We start from the raw sequence: 6,942 nt of genomic DNA, 5'->3' as shown, positions 1-6,942 counted from the left end.
TGTAGATCTGTACTGTCAACAGATGCTAGCTATGTGGCATTATTTATATGTAAACAAAATTTAAAATAAGATTAAAAGTTCAGTTCCTCAGTTGCATTTGCCATATTTCAAAGATGTTTATTAGCTCCATGTAGCTATTGAATACTGCTTTGCATAGTACAGATATAGAACATTTCCATTATCACCAAAAATTCTATTGAGCAATACTAAAATTATACCCAGATATTCACAGAGAAGGCAACCAAGTCTCAAGGAAATAATATAACTTCCCCAAGGTCACACAGCTATGTTTTTAAAGAAAAACAAAATGACACAAAGGAAGTAGTAATAGAGGCATTAAAGAAACCCAGTAAGTTTCTGGAGCAGTCAAAGCAGGGCTTAAAAGTGCATACTTAGCTGTTAGCAGGGTTGAAGCTCTTGATGGTTGGTAAGATCTACCTGCCTGAATTTGGACATTAGCATTTTATTGCAATGAATTAAAAGCAAAAAATCATTTCAACGTGTGGCTGCCAGCTCCATAGTTTTAGCCACTGCCATGCTTCCAGATTATGTTTATCACTTTCATATACAGGGCACCACTGTGAAATGTGATGGTTTATCTGACCCCAGAGAAATCAAGAAATCTTGTGGGGGCTATGGCTCTATTTGAAAAGGTTGATTTTTAAATGCATCATGCAGACTGGCCCTGTTTTAAAGGGGATTCCTGCCATCAATAATCACAATGTAAACTCTCTTCTCACCTTGAAAAAGTCAAAGATAGTCCCTGCATCTTTATTATTTCATTGAAATCCAAATATTATTTTTCCATTCTCTAACTTGTTTTCCTCACAGTGTGATCAACTATTGCCAAGGAAGGAAAGGTTAGATTTATCAATCAAAGTTTGCTGAAGGTCCCCTAGGTGATTGAACGCTCAGGAAAAACAATCCTCATGTATTCTTTTTCTGTTGTTTCAATAGCTTTGTTTCAGTATGTTTTGTTCTGTAGCAGAGGTTCTGTGACGTGCTTATCTTCCTCAGAGGTCCAGAAAGCCTGCGAGTCTGTGGGTAAAGAAGGGTAAGGAGAGAGAGGGAAGGAGGATAGAGAGAGGCTCAGGGCTGAGATAAGGACAGTGATCTACAGCCTCCTGGGGGTGAGGCTGGGGTGCACAGACACCCACGACTAATCTAGACAGAAACTGAGTAATCAAGGGGACGGCCACTGTGAGGTCATGTGGTCACCTCTCCCTCTAGAAATAAACATTGCCCTTAGTAAGTCTCCTCCCACCCCAGAAGAGAATTAGGAAGGTCTGGAGAGGGGGATTATTGGCAGAAATGGAAAAAGCAGGTTGAAGGGATTAGCCAGGAGCAGAGAGACCAAGAAACCCAAGCCAGTAGGTGGAAGGCAGACTTTCCATGGAAGTCTCCAAGCCCAAGTCAAGTTCTGGGACCACCAAGTACAAGTCAAAGAGTGCTCATTTAGCCCCTTTGGGCCCCCATGGGAGTGGAGGAAGACTGGACAGAGACGGAGAATTGGGGGTACGGTATTTACTAAGGGATTTAACTCCTGAAAGTTCTCCCAGTAGCTTCAGATCTGCTCAAGAATCCTTCATGTCCTGCTGGTTTGCAGTGAGTGGCTCACAGCTTCAAGGCCTCCTCTGCCAGATGGAGAACTATTTCAACCATCCTGCCTCTATTTTGGACTGTAGCAATGCAGACAGGAAACCTGACCCCATTTTCAGGTTCTAAAGAGAAATTCTAAGTACCTGAAAGACTGAGGAACATGGTGGCTTTTATTTAAGATGGGGAGCTAGAGAGCACATACCTGGACTTGGGCCTGCAGCAGCACCAAATTGCACCAAGAGTTCCCTTTATTTTCTCTCGCATCTCTGTTTCTCCTTTTCTCTCTGCTGGATTAGCCACGGGGACTCCAAGTTCTTCATTATGTGGTCCTGGTACCAAGATTCTCCTGGGAATTGTAAAGCTATTCACCTTCTACATGGAGCACTTCTTGTTTTTTCCCCAGCAAAGTTAAGTCATCCTTAAGAGGAGTCAGGGTGCTAGCTCTTAAATATATTTTAGTCATCCCTTTGTACATTAAATGCTCTTTCTTGGAGACTGCTCCTGACGTGGCGTTCACCGTGCTCTCAGCTGGCCTCCTGAAGTTCTGCCCTGCCTTCCCCACCAGGTACAGTTCAGGAGCTGCCTACCTCAGGTTGATAGGTTATCTTCTAGTTGCTTTATTCCTTTCCCTTTTACATTTAGAAAATATAATTTGAATACATAAACTTCTCTGTGGCCACAGCTTTATTTGCAACCCACAGGTTTTGTTATGGCATATTTTCATTATCATTCAATTAATAAAATTCTAATTCCCATTGTGACTTTATCTTTGACTTACATAATGATCAGAAGTATGTTTTTAATATCCAACTATTTGGTAAAATATTGGTTATATATTTTTAAATTTCTTGCTTATTCGGAGTCTTGTTTTATAACCAGAATATAGTCAATTTTATAAATGTGCCATGTGCACCTAAAATTTTCTGCATAATATATATATTCCATCATTGTTGTTGCAGTGTTTTATGTAAATTTAGGCCAAAGTTTTTAATGTTGGTATTCAGATCTTCTCTAATCTGCTGATTTGTTGTTGTGGTTCTATGTTACTGATCTAGGTAATTTAGATTTTTCTATTTCTACTTAGTTTTTTGGAATTTCCCTTCATCTATTGCATTGAAGTTTAGATTTATAATATATTCCTTGTAAAGTAACAGTGGGTTTTATTATCCTGCCTTATCGCCAGTGATACTTTTTGCTTTCAAATTTATGTTAACATTAAAAAATCTTCTTCAATTTTACTTATTGTTGTTAGGACATAATTTTTGAATCCTTTAATTTTCAATCTGACTCTTGTCTCTTGTAGGTGGCATAGAATTACGTTTTTTGTTTGAATAATCCTTGTCCTTTAATTTGAGTATTTACAGTTAAGGTATTTTCTTGTAGACCGTTTACTCCTCGTTTACTATCTGTCCCACCTTGATATGTTCCTTTTGCTCTTCTTTCTTCCTTTTAGATTTCTTCAAATTCCATTTTCCCTTGTATTAGCTTGTTATTTGTACATAAGTAGCAGTTACACATGTACCATGACTTATTAGCTCTTTTACTGCTTCTCAAGCAATGCTGAGATCTTAAATATCTTTTACTACTTTTTCTCTTCCATTTGTTTTAATGCATTTTAATTTTTGATATATTTTATTATTACTTTTTTGTGCTGTTAGATTTTATTTAGGTTTATCCACTTATTTATTCCTTCTGTTATACATAATTCTTTATAAAGTCCTTATTTTCGTCTATGATAATCTTCCTTCAGCCTGCGGGTCTCCCTTTATAATTTAATTCAGTCAGTTCTGATGAGAACATATTTTCTAAATTTTGTGTGTCTGCAAATTTCCTTATTTCATCTTTCCTTCCAAACAACATTTTCTCTGCCTCTAGAATTCCCAATGGGCAGTTCTTTTCTTTAGCACTTAAAAATGTTACTCCATTATTTTCTAGTATCCAGTCAGTTTCCTTGAGAAGAAAGCTGTAATCTTAATCCTATTGTTCCTTTGAAAGTAATCTCTCTCTTTTTCGTCGGGCAGCTTTTAAGATGTCATGTTTTTCTTTGCTATTCATGAATTGTACTGTGGTGATCTCAGGTGTGGTTTTCTTTGGATTTGTTCTTGTTGCATTTTTTAATGCTTATTGAATTTATGGCTCCATATATTCTTTTTAGTTTTAGAGAACTCTCAGCTGTTAATATTTCTGAAATATTGTTTTCATCCCAATCTCTCTCTCCTTTTTTCCTTGGACTCCAGTTTACACATATGATAAAAAATATTTACTGTGGCCCATGTGTCTCAAATGCGCTTTTGTCTACTTTTTATTCTTTTCGTTTCCCATGCCTTAGTCTTAATATTGTTACTACTCTATCTTCCAGTTCACTTACCTCTCTTTACCTGTGTCCAATCCAGTACCGAGTTTTAAATTTCGTATAGTTTTTAATTCTATCAGTTCAACTTCAATCAGTTTATAGTTTCTAGTCGTCAAGTTAAGTTCTCCACCTTGTCATCTATTTTCTTGAACTTGATAATATTTACCAAAATATGTATGAACTTTAATGTTTAGGTCATCTATGATTCTGATTCTGTTTTGTTTTTTATTCTAATTCTCCTTTTCTTGGTAGTCTTGGTGGCTCTTCAGCGAATACCAGACTTGGGATATGACAAGTTGTATAGAATCTGAATGACATTACAGTTGCCCTTTGAACAACCTGGGTTTGAACTGCACAGATGCACTTATACATGGATTTTTTTTTTCAATAAGTAATACAGTACTGCATGATGTGTGGTTGGTTGAATCCTCAGATTCAGAACCACAGATAAGAAGGGCCGACCATAAAGTTATATGTGGATTTTTGACTGCACAGGGAGTCAGTGTCTCTAACCCCTACATTGTTCAAGGGTCAACTGTATTTTCCTGAGGAGAGAATTTCCTATTCTTAGGTAGGGAGCAGAGGGGAAGATCACCTCAGTCACTGGACCAACTTCATACTCATTTTCCTTCTTTATAAGGTTCAATGTAGATGTTGCCTGAACCTTCCTAACACACACACACACACACACAAACACAGACACACACACACACACACACATGTAGAGATTTCAATGTCCTAATTCATATCATTAGTTTACCATTGGGCCACAAATCTTTCATAGGTTCTGAACCCCAATTTTGTCTCTTCAGCATTATGAACCAACTAAGTCTTTGCTTTGACTTCAGTTAGCTTTTGTTTGACTTCTTAGCATCTTGCCTTGTCTACCTATTATACATGGAAAATACTGCAAGGGAACACTGTTGCTGAATCCAGCTCCGTTCTCTGAATCTTTACTCTCTCTGTGATTTTGGTCCTTAAAATTCTAGCTGCCTTGTTATTTCTCAATTCCAGTTCTGGTTTCCTTAGTCCTATGACACTGTCCTAAGATCTACTGGCTTTTCTACCTCTTAGGAGCCACATTTGGTTTCTCAGCCTTTTGCTCTTCATCAGTAGTTTCTAAATGACTGGGCTAGAAAAGCATGTGCAGAATATTGTTCTCACTTCAGTGAGTTTCTTTCTCTATTTTACTTTTCTAGGTCATGGCTACCTCAGTAGCTTTCTAACGCTCACAGTCCAATGTTGCTTATGATTTATCTGGCCTTTCTAGTATGTTTTCCTAAGGTAAACTGATATAGTTGGAAAGAGGAGTTCGTACCCACCATTTAAAAAATGCTGTTTTGTCTTTCTATGAACTCTCTTTTCGTCCCATCTTCTGTCACTTTTTCCCACCAAAAATTCCCATTCTCACAGATAGATTATTTTAAGATTAAAAATTATTATTAAGCTAATAAGTTAATTTTGAAAGGAATTAATTTTGCTTTGAACAAGAACACAGATTGGTGAATGGAATATGGAAGATTCCTTAAGACCTTTTTCATCTCTAAGAGTAGTATCCAACCATCGGTACCATAATAAGTTTGTCAACAATGGAAGAAAGCAGTCTTTATAAAATCAGCATTATTCAGTAATCTCAAAAACTGCTTCACTTTCCTGCTCATGCCACCAATTTCCAAATGTTCAATAGGAGCAGAGAATCATGGGATGGGATGTGGAGAAATGGCCTGTCATAGTAACTATAAATATTGGAAGAATGGAATTATAAATAAAGAGGGTTTTCTATGAATATATTTGAAGTGTTTGTTCCTAAAGAACTTCTAGAATAAGACTCAAAAGTTTAACATAGAAACACCTCTTAATAAGTATGAAAATCACTAAAATTTATCTCATAATACTTTTTTCTTTTGTGTTATGTGATTGTCAGAGTCACACGAAACTATTTTTATCTGGACTTCACAGATCTTCTTATTTTTACTATGGGATCAGTTACCCTACATTTTTGAAATTTGGCAAAATAGTTAAAGTTGGAACATTTCCCCAAAATCCAGGGCATATGACTTACATTTCTGTAGAAGGCAATATTATATTTCTGTCTAGTTCTGGGGTAAACATTTTCATACCTGCCAATCCAATTTGACGAATGTATCATTTTTCCAGTGCACTAGTGTAAAGTAAATGGTAAATTCAGTCAAACAGTCATTTCATACATCAAAAAGGAAAATCAGTCAACACAACTGTCTGACTGAAATGAATGAAGAAAACAAATCAAGGCAAACAACTGTCCCAGTAGACTTGTATAAATACAGTAGTGGTGTCATGTGCAGGATTAATCTTCCCTCACCCTTAACTGGAGAACACTGGGCCAGCCAATTCAGTCACTCAAATGATACTGAATTATAATATTCCAGTTTCATTTACTCTCAGTTACTGCTGACTGCCCTTCCTTCTCCTTCATCTGTCCATCAGTGGAGAATGTCAGAGCAGGAGAATAGTAATATTGGCATAAGTTGTAATGTACTGTCGTGAATTCTACAGCTTCAAAATTCTTAGGATAACTCAATGATCTTAAAGAATCTGGTGCAGAAAGGATATGTGAATTAAATCGCAGACCACTGTCTGACCCTTCCAGCACTAACACCCCTTATTCCTGGTTCTAATATATCACAGAATACTCAAGAGGAAGGTTTTGAGTGGTCAGCAGAAATATGGCTCCAAAGCAGCCACATGGAAAAGAAATGTTGTCATCTCTGATCCACTTTAAAGTTGACTTGTCTTTTACTCATAAACCAGATTCAGTGTGAACTCTGTTCTGCTAAATGTTAGAGAATCTATTGGAGGAGTGTGGCCAATTCTTTTGAATTTTTTTACTCTCTAACTTTTTGTTTTTTTAACATCTTTATTGGAGTAGAATTGCTTTACAATGCTGTGTTAGTTTCTGCTTTATAACAAAGTGAATCAGCTATACATGTACATATATCCCCATATCTCCT

The sequence above is a fragment of the Mesoplodon bidens genome (genome assembly GCF_964165515.1).
Source record: "Mesoplodon bidens genome assembly, contig: HAP1_SCAFFOLD_723, whole genome shotgun sequence".
Classification (NCBI taxonomy): domain Eukaryota; kingdom Metazoa; phylum Chordata; class Mammalia; order Artiodactyla; family Ziphiidae; genus Mesoplodon; species Mesoplodon bidens.
Note: the sequence above shows the minus strand (reverse complement) of the source record.